The sequence below is a fragment of the Eretmochelys imbricata genome, chromosome 1 (assembly GCF_965152235.1).
Source record: "Eretmochelys imbricata isolate rEreImb1 chromosome 1, rEreImb1.hap1, whole genome shotgun sequence".
NCBI classification, from domain to species: domain Eukaryota; kingdom Metazoa; phylum Chordata; order Testudines; family Cheloniidae; genus Eretmochelys; species Eretmochelys imbricata.
This window is the reverse complement of record NC_135572.1, coordinates 69701553-69710641: the sequence shown is the minus strand read 5'-3', so window position 1 is coordinate 69710641 and position 9089 is coordinate 69701553.

The following is a 9089-nucleotide window of genomic DNA, read 5'->3' as shown; positions in this document are numbered from 1 at the left end:
TGTTGTCCAGGGCCAGCGGAGTTGGGGAGTTGACCCACAGCAGGCATAGACAAGTGCTTCCTTGGCACTCCAGCAAAGCATCACAGTGGATCCTCAGTAACTAAGACGTTACTAAATGCCAGCATTCTTGCCCCATTACTGAGCAAAAGTGCATGCATGAGACAAGAATTAATAAATGAACCATTTTATGAACTCAGAGTAAGAAAAGAGCAAAGCAGAGATGTTAGAAAAGGAAAATCTGCTTGCAGTGGACGAAATGCTACTAAAATATCTAACACGCTTGAAATTATTGTTCTGATTTCGGTTTTGTTTATTTGCTTTGTGATGAACAAAAATACATGAGCAATTCAGTTCTTTAGAGATCTGGATTTCATCAGCTTTGATCTGAGAATTGAGACAAGTGTTTGGACTGCTGTCACTGATAAGAAATTAAGTGAAGGAGAACACACTTGAACAGGATATGGATATTCACACTTGGAATGATTAAATATAGCTGCATAAAACCAACATAATTTTAAGTCTGAAATCATTACAAAAGGAACAAAATGTATTTTTACAAGGACTTTATCTGTCATGACCACACACTACCAATGCTACTAATACATATGTGTTTCATAGTCTGTATTTTGATTGTTCCAAGACATTATCTGTGCCAAAGGCCTAATAATTACAAGTACTAAATACCATGCAGTTAAGCAAGGTAGCTTTCATTCTATGAGCCTTTTTACCTTATTTTTAAATAAGGTTCTGTATTCTCAACCTAAACTATGCTGTTCCTAGCTTCCTTACTTCTGCTCCCTAAGAAAATGTCATAGGGATGGAGCAAGACTGGAGGATCGCTGCGAAAGACAAACTGAGTAGATTGTCAGAGAGGTGTGGTGAGAGTACAAAATGCGGCTATCTGAAGAGTCAAGAAATAGAGGAGATCACTACTGGGACATGGGAAAAAAATCCTACATTTGTTTTGGCAGAGAAATGAAAATAGGGGGTTGATTTTATTTTTTCTGAACAAATTTGCCATTCCTAATCTCAGTCATTCATATGCCAGTGATATGCAGATAGGCAGGTGTCAACACACTAGCACTTCAGTGCATGGTATTCAGATAGGACCCCACCTCATAGACCAAATGTAAATGGGGATTCTGAGCCATATATTAAAATCATTGTTAAAATATTTAACATCATGCTCAAGAAAGAAGTTAAATTGACAACCATGGGGGATGACATTTATCTGTTTATGCTCTGAGCATTTACAAGTTTCTCCACAGTATTCAGCCAATATGCTTCTGTTACAGTAGCGGGAACATCTCTTGGGAATGGAATCCCTCTTGAGTCTCCCAGGACAGCCAATGCATTCTTCGAACAGAGCCAGCTGCGGACAATTGTGGACTCAGGAGATCTGGTGTGCTGAATACTTTGTGTGACCTTAGACAAGTCACTCAGGCTAAAGTTTCAAAAAGCATCAAACAATTGAGTACCTCTGTTTCTGGGACCGCAACTTACAATACATTAAAAGGCCTGATTTGCAGAGAGTTAGTATAGAGCAGTTTCCAAAAAATCAGGCTGTTTAAACTATTTCAAGTGGGGCACCAAGAATTGGAGATACCTAAAATAACTGGTCACTTAACGTCTTTGTCTTAATCTCTGTGCCTCACTTTCCCATCTTAAAATGCAGATCTCTCTCGGCATATAATGGGTACAGTAAGGAAAAAAAAATCATTAATGTTGTGAGGTTCTCAGATAGTATGGTGATAAGCACCATCTGCCCCTTTGCACTATGAAAACAAGGCTACTAACATCTTCCTTGACAACAATCTAACCTTGTCACCTACCGCTCTGAGTCCGTATACTAGCTTGCTGTCTTCCATTACAAGTGCTAGCTTCTTGTATAACCACAAATATTTTACTTAGGGTTACCAGCTAGAAATTATGAAAAATCAGGATGGAGGCAGGGAGAGGGGTAATAGATGCCTATGTAAGAAAAAGCCCCAAATATCAGGAATGTCCCTATAAAATTAGGACATCTGGTCACCCTAATTGTATTTTACAAGTGCCAGATACAGTCTGGCACAGATTGCCAATGCAGTTTTTTATTCAGCAAAAATTTGTATTGCTTCATGAGTACATAGTTACAAAAGCAAAGTACTAAATACACAAACGTAGGTCACAGGAATTTAATCAGTCTGATTCTTTGTTCTCAGTGCCCTCTCTATCTGAGAATTGTTACGTGCTGAGCAAGAGTAGCCAAGTGATTTTAGTGTTCTATGAGCCATCTAAGAATAGAAAGCATGTGGGTAGGGCACTGGAATGAGACTGGAGACCTGGGTTCAGTTCCTGGCTCAGTAACAGATTCCCTATGTGACCCTGGATGCATCACTTAATCTACCCTGTGCCTCAGTTCCCACCTGTAAAATTATTAGTGTTTTCCTACACTACAAGTGTATTGTAAAGGTAAAGATCCACTAATGATTGTCAGGTGTTTAGATACTATACTAAATAAATAGATAGTGTACTAAATAAAGAGACCATGACATGAACAGAAATATTCTTTCAAGAAAAAGAAAGGGGTGGGGCATGGATTAAAAATGACCTAATTTAATAGGTATGTGGCAGGAGAGCAAGACAATTGCCAAGCTGAGCAACACAGCACTTAGTAATGTGTGGCTAAGCAATATTACTGGTTGATATTTAACTTATCTTTTAAGAACACATAGTACAAGAGACAGTAACATAAGCATGGAATGTAATCTGAATAATTATGAAATTTTGTAATCTGAATATTGTAATCTGAATAATTATGAAAATATACAAAGGTAGCATAAGAATGGAACTTGGGTACTCAGTGACCTCTTCATCTCAACAGGTGAAATTGTCTATATTGCTCTTGCTGTCCATCCTTAATGTTCAACGACCTTTCTCTCAGACTTTTCCATGGCTAGGCAACCTTTCCTCTTAAGCCATCTGTAAAGAAGTCCCCTTGAGGTTTTCACTCAGATAGTGGGAGAACTGACCACACCGAATTACTTAGAGTGGGTGTCTTCAGCACAGGCCCCAGCTCCTTACAACTTGCAAGAGGCCCTGCCCTTTGCAGGCCTTCTTAAATCTCTCTGGATTACCCTGAGCATTTGCTGCACTCTCCACAGGGCTAGAGGGAGAATCATAGAATCGTAGAATATCAGGGTTGGAAGGGACCTCAGGAGGTCATCTAGTCCAACCCCCTGCTCAAAGCAGAACCAATCCCCAACTAAATCATCCCAGACAGGGCTTTGTCAAGCCTGACCTTAAAAACTTCTGAGGAAGGAGATTCCACCACCTCCCCAGGTAACGCATTCCAGTGTTTCACCACCCTCATAGTGAATTTTTTTTTCCTAATATCCAGCCTAAATCTCCCCCACTGCAACTTGAGACCATTACTCCTTGTTCTGTCATCTGCTACCACTGAGAACAGTCTAGAGCCATCCTCTTTGGAACCCCCTTTCAGGTAGCTGAAAGCAGCTATCAAATCCCCCCTCATTCTTCTCTTCTGAAGACTAAACATCCCCAGTTCCCTCAGCCTCTCCTCATAAATCATGTGTTCCAGTCCCCTAATCATTTTTGTTGCCCTCCGCTGGACTCTTTCCAATTTTTCCACATCCTTCTTGTAGTGTGGGGCCCAAAACTGGACACAGTGCTTCAGATGAGGCCTCACCAATGTCGAATAGAGGGGAACGATCACGTCCCTCGATCTGCTGGCAATGCCCCTACTTATACATCCCAAAATGCCATTGATCTTCTTGGCAACAAGGGCACACTGTTGACTCATATCCAGCTTCTCATCCACTGTAACCCCTAGGTCCTTTTCTGCAGAACTGCTGCTGAGCCATTCGCTCCCTAGTCTGTAGCGGTGCATTGGATTCTTCCGTCCTAAGTGCAGGACTCTGCACTTGTCCTTGTTGAACCTCATCAGATTTCTTTTGGCCCAGTCCTCCAATTTGTCTAGGTCCCTCTGTATCCTATCCCTACCCTCCAGCGCATCTACCACTCCTCCCAGTTTAGTGTCATCTGCAAACTTGCTGAGAGTGCAATCCACACCATCCTCCAGATCATTTATGAAGATATTGAACAAAACCGGCCCCAGGACTGACCCCTGGGGCACTCCACTTGATACCGGCTGCCAACTAGACATGGAGCCATTGATCACTACCCGCTGAGCCCAACAATCTAGCCAGCTTTCTATCCACCTTATAGTGCATTCATCCAGCCCATACTTCTTTAACTTGCTGGCAAGAATACTGTGGGAGACCATGTCAAAAGCTTTGCTAAAGTGAAGGAATAACACGTCCACTGCTTTCCCTTCATCCACAGAGCCAGTTATCTCATCATAGAAGGCTATTAGATTAGTCAGGCATGACTTTCCCTTGGTGAATCCATGCTGACTGTTCCTGATCACTTTCCTCTCCTCTAAGTGCTTCAGAATTGATTCCTTGAGGACCTGCTCCATGATTTTTCCAGGGACTGAGATGAGGCTGACTGGCTTGTAGTTCCCAGGATCCTCCTTCCCTTTTTTAAAGATGGGCACTCCATTAGCCTTTTTCCAGTCATCTGGGACCTCCCCCGATCGCCATGAGTTTTCAAAGATAATGGCCAATGGCTCTGCAATCACATCCGCCAATTCCTTTAGCACTCTCGGATGCAACGCATCAGGCCCCATGGACTTGTGCTTGTCCAGTTTTTCTAAATAGTCCCGAAACACTTCTTCCTTCACAGAGGGCTGGTCACCTTCTCCCCATGCTGTGCTGCCCAGTGCAGTAGTCTGGGAGCTGACCTTGTTCATGAAGACAGAGCCAAAAAAAGCATGGAGTACATTAGCTTTTTCCACATCCTCTGTCACTAGGTTGCCTCCCTCATTCAGTAAGGGGCCCACACTTTCCTTGACTTTCTTCTTGTTGCTAACGTACCTGAAGAAACCCTTCTTGTTACTCTTAACATCTCTTGCTAGCGGCAACTCCAGGTGTGATTTGGCCTTCCTGATTTCACTCCTGCAAGCCCGAGCAATATCTTTATACTCATCCCTGGTCATTTGTCCAATATTCCACTTCTTGTAAGCTTCTTTTTTGTGTTTAAGAGCAGCAAGGATTTCACTGTTAAGCCAAACTGGTCGCCTGCTATATTTACTATTCTTTCTACACATTGGGATGGTTTGTCCCTGTAACCTCAATAAGGATTCTTTAAAATACAGCCAGCATATCTACCTCTCCTCCCAGTTTAGTGTCATCTGCAAACTTGCTGAGGGTACAATCCACGCCATCCTCCAGATCATTAATGAAGGTATTGAAGAAAACTGACCCAAGCTGGTCATTTCCTCTGACTCCAAGAGTCTCCCACTTAGAAAAATCCTACTCCTTCCCCACCAGCTGACCACAGTTTCCTCCCTACCATACCTGATGGACAGGTCCAGAGGGGTGAGGCTAGCCCTGACCCTAGGGCCTTTCTGGCACGTTCCTTGTCAGTGTGAGTGTCTATATGTCTCGAGGCATCAAGATAGACTTATGTGTAGTGCTGGGGAGGAGCCGGTGGTCGTGGTACATGCAGGTTCCAATGACATAGGGAAGGCTAGGAGAGATGTCCTGGAGGCCAAATTTAGGCTGCTAGGAAAGAGACTGAAATCCAGGACCTCTATAGTGGCATTCTCAGAAATGCTTCCCGTTCCACGCGCACGGCCAGATAGGCAGGCAGAGCTTCAGAGTCTCAATGTGTGGATGAGATGATCGTGTAGAGAGAAGGGGTTTAGATTTATTAGAAACTGGGAAAACTTTGGGGATGGGGGAGCCTATACAGGAAGGATGGGCTCCACCTCAACCAAAGTGGATTCAGACTGCTGGCACTTAACATTAAAAAGGTTGCAGAGCAGTTTTTAAACTAAGAGATGGGGGAAAACCGATTGCTGCAGAGGCGCACGTGGATCGGACAGAGACTTCTCTTCGAGGAGAGTCTATTGATAGAGATTCTCTAGGTTTTAGTCAGGAGGAGAGGATGGAAGAGGATAAAGTATGAGCCAGATCAGATGAGAAACATTCACATAAAGAATCTGATACATCAGAAAAGGGCAGACAAATAAACAGTGACAAATTTTTAAAGTGCTTGGACACAAATGCTAGAAGTCTAAATAATAAGATGGGTGAACTAGAGTGCCTCATGTTAAAGGAGGATATTGTGTGGCAGAGCTCCGACCTTGTCCCCATGGGTCCCACGCTTCCAGGTGGTTTATGCTAGCCTCAGAGGCTCACTGCAACTCTCCACATAGACCTTCCCTCTCAAGGGCTGGGGTTACAGTCTACTGAGCCCTTTTCATCATAAGCCAGCAAGGAGGTTGGTGAGAGAACTCCCACAGTCTCTGTTGTCCCTACAGGCTTATTCCAGTACAGTTTAGTCTCCTGTCCTGACAGGGGCCTGTCTTCCCGTCCCAGGAGGTGTTTCGTTAAGTGGCGGGCTGGGGGGGAACCCGGGCCCACCCTCTACTCTGGGTTCCGGCCCAGTAACCCTAGTGGCAGCAGCTGTTGGCAGCCAACCTTACACTGCCAGAGTTGCTACGTTTCCCTGAGCCACTTCCCCACAGCTCTCCCACTTCTCTTTTCTTCACCCCTACCTTAGGGCTCCCTGTTCAGTGGCTTGAGGGTGTCTTCATTACCCAGCCCTTCAGCCACACTTCCTTTCCTCTGGCTCCCCTCAGCCTGACCGGAGTGAGCCCTTTTATAGAATCAGAGGGGCCTTAGTTAGAGTCAGGTGTTCACATTAGCTTAACGACCTCATCTGACTCTTTGCAGGCTAATTGGAGTCAGGTGTTCTCATTAGCCTGGAGTAGCCCCTGCTCAGGTCAGTCAGGGAACAGAAAACTTCTTATCCAGTGGCCAGTATATCTGCTTTTGACTACTCTGCTGTACCCAACTGGCCTGGGTCTATCATAATTGATATAACAGGCATCACAGAAACCTGGTGGAATGAGAACAATCAATGGGACACAATCATTCCAGGGTACAAAATATATCGGAAGAACAGAACAGGTCGGGGCAGGGGGGGAGTGGCACTATATGTGAAAGAAAATGTAGAAACAAATGAAATAAAAATCTTAAATGAATCCACATGCTCCATAGAATCTCTATGGATAGTAATTACATGCTCTAATAAGAATATAACAGTAGGGATCTATTATCGACCACCTGACCAGGACAGTGATAGTGCTGATGAAATGCTAAAGGAGATTAGAGAGGCTATCAAAATAAAGAACTCAATAATAGTGGGGGATTTCAATTATCCCCATACTGACTGGGTACATGTAACCTCAGGATGAAATGCAGAGACAAAATTTCTCGATACTTTAAATGACTGCTTCTTGAAGCAGCTGGTACAAGAACTCAGAAGGGGAGAGGCAACTCTTGATCTAGTCCTGAGTGGAGCGCAGGATCTGGTCCAAGAGGTAACTATAACAGGACCGCTTGGAAATAGTGACCATAATATAATAACATTTAACATTCCTGTGGTGGGAAGAACGCCTCAACAGCCCAACACTGTGGCATTTAATTTCAGAAAGAGGAACTATGCAAAAATGAGGAGGTTATTTAAACAAATTAAAAGGTACAGTGACTAGAGTGAAATCCCTGCAAGCTGCATGGACACTTTTCAAAGACTCCATAATGGAGGCTCAACTTAAATGTATGCCCTAAATTAAAAAACACAGTAGAAGAACTAAAAAAGAGCCACCATGACTTAACAACCATGTAAAAGAAGCAGTGAGAGATAAAAAGGCATCTTCTAAAAAGTGGAAGTCAGATTCTAGTGAGGTAAATAAAAAGGAGCATAAACACTGCCAAATTAAATGTAAAAATGTAATAAGAAAAGCCAAAAAGAAGTTTGAAGAACAGCTAGCCAAAAACTTGAAAGGTAATAACAAAATGTTTTTTAAGTACATCAGAAGCAGGAAGCCTGCTAAACAACCAGTGGAGCCCCGGACGATCAAGATACAAAAGGAGCACTTAAAGACGATAAAGTCATTACAGAGAAACTAAATGAATTCTTTGCTTCAGTCTTCACGGCTGAGAATGCTAGGGAGATTCCCAATATTTTGTCAGAGAGGAATTGTCAGAGATTGAATTGTCACTAGAGGAATTGTCAGAGATTGAAGTGTCACTAGAGGATGTTTTGGAATTAATTGATAAACTTAATAGTAACAAGTCACTGGGACCAGATGGCATTCACCCAAGAGTTCTGAAAGAACTCAAATGTGAAATTGCGGAACTATTAACTATGGTTTGTAACCTGTCCTTTAAATCAGCTTCTGCACCCAATGACTGGAAGATAGCTAATGTAATGCCAATATTTAAGAAGGGCTTTAGAGGTGATCCTGGCAATTCCAGACCAGTAAGTCTCACGTCAGTACCGGGCAAATTAGCTGAAACAATAGTAAAGAATAAAATTGTCAGACACATAGAAGAACATAAATTGTTGCTCAAAAGTCAACATGGTTTCTGTAAAGGGAGATCATGTCTTACTAATCTATTAGAGTTCTTTGAGGGGGTCAACAAACATGTGGACAAGGGGATCCAGTGGACATAGTGTACTTAGATTTCCAGAAAGCCTTTGACAAGGTCTCTCACCAAAGGCTCTTACATAAATTAAGTTGCCATGGGATAAGAAGGAAAATCCTTTCATGGATTGAGAACTGGTTAAAAGACAGGGAACAAAGGGTAGGAATAAGTGGTACATTTTCAGAATGGAGAGGGATAACTCGTGGCGTTCCCCAAGGGTCAGTCCTAGGACCAATCCTATTCAACTTATTCATAAATTATCTGGAGAACGGGGTAAATAGTGAGGTGGCAAAGTTTGCAGATGATACTAAACTGCTCAAGATAGTTAAGACCAAAGCAGACTGTGAAGAACTTCAGAAAGATCTCACAAAACTAAGTGATTGGGCAACAAAATAGCAAATGAAATTTTATGTGGATAAATGTAAAGTAATTTACAGTGGAAAAAATAATCCTAACTATACATAGAATATGATGGGGGCTAATTTAGCTACAACTAATCAGGAGAAAGATCTTGGAAACATCGTGGAT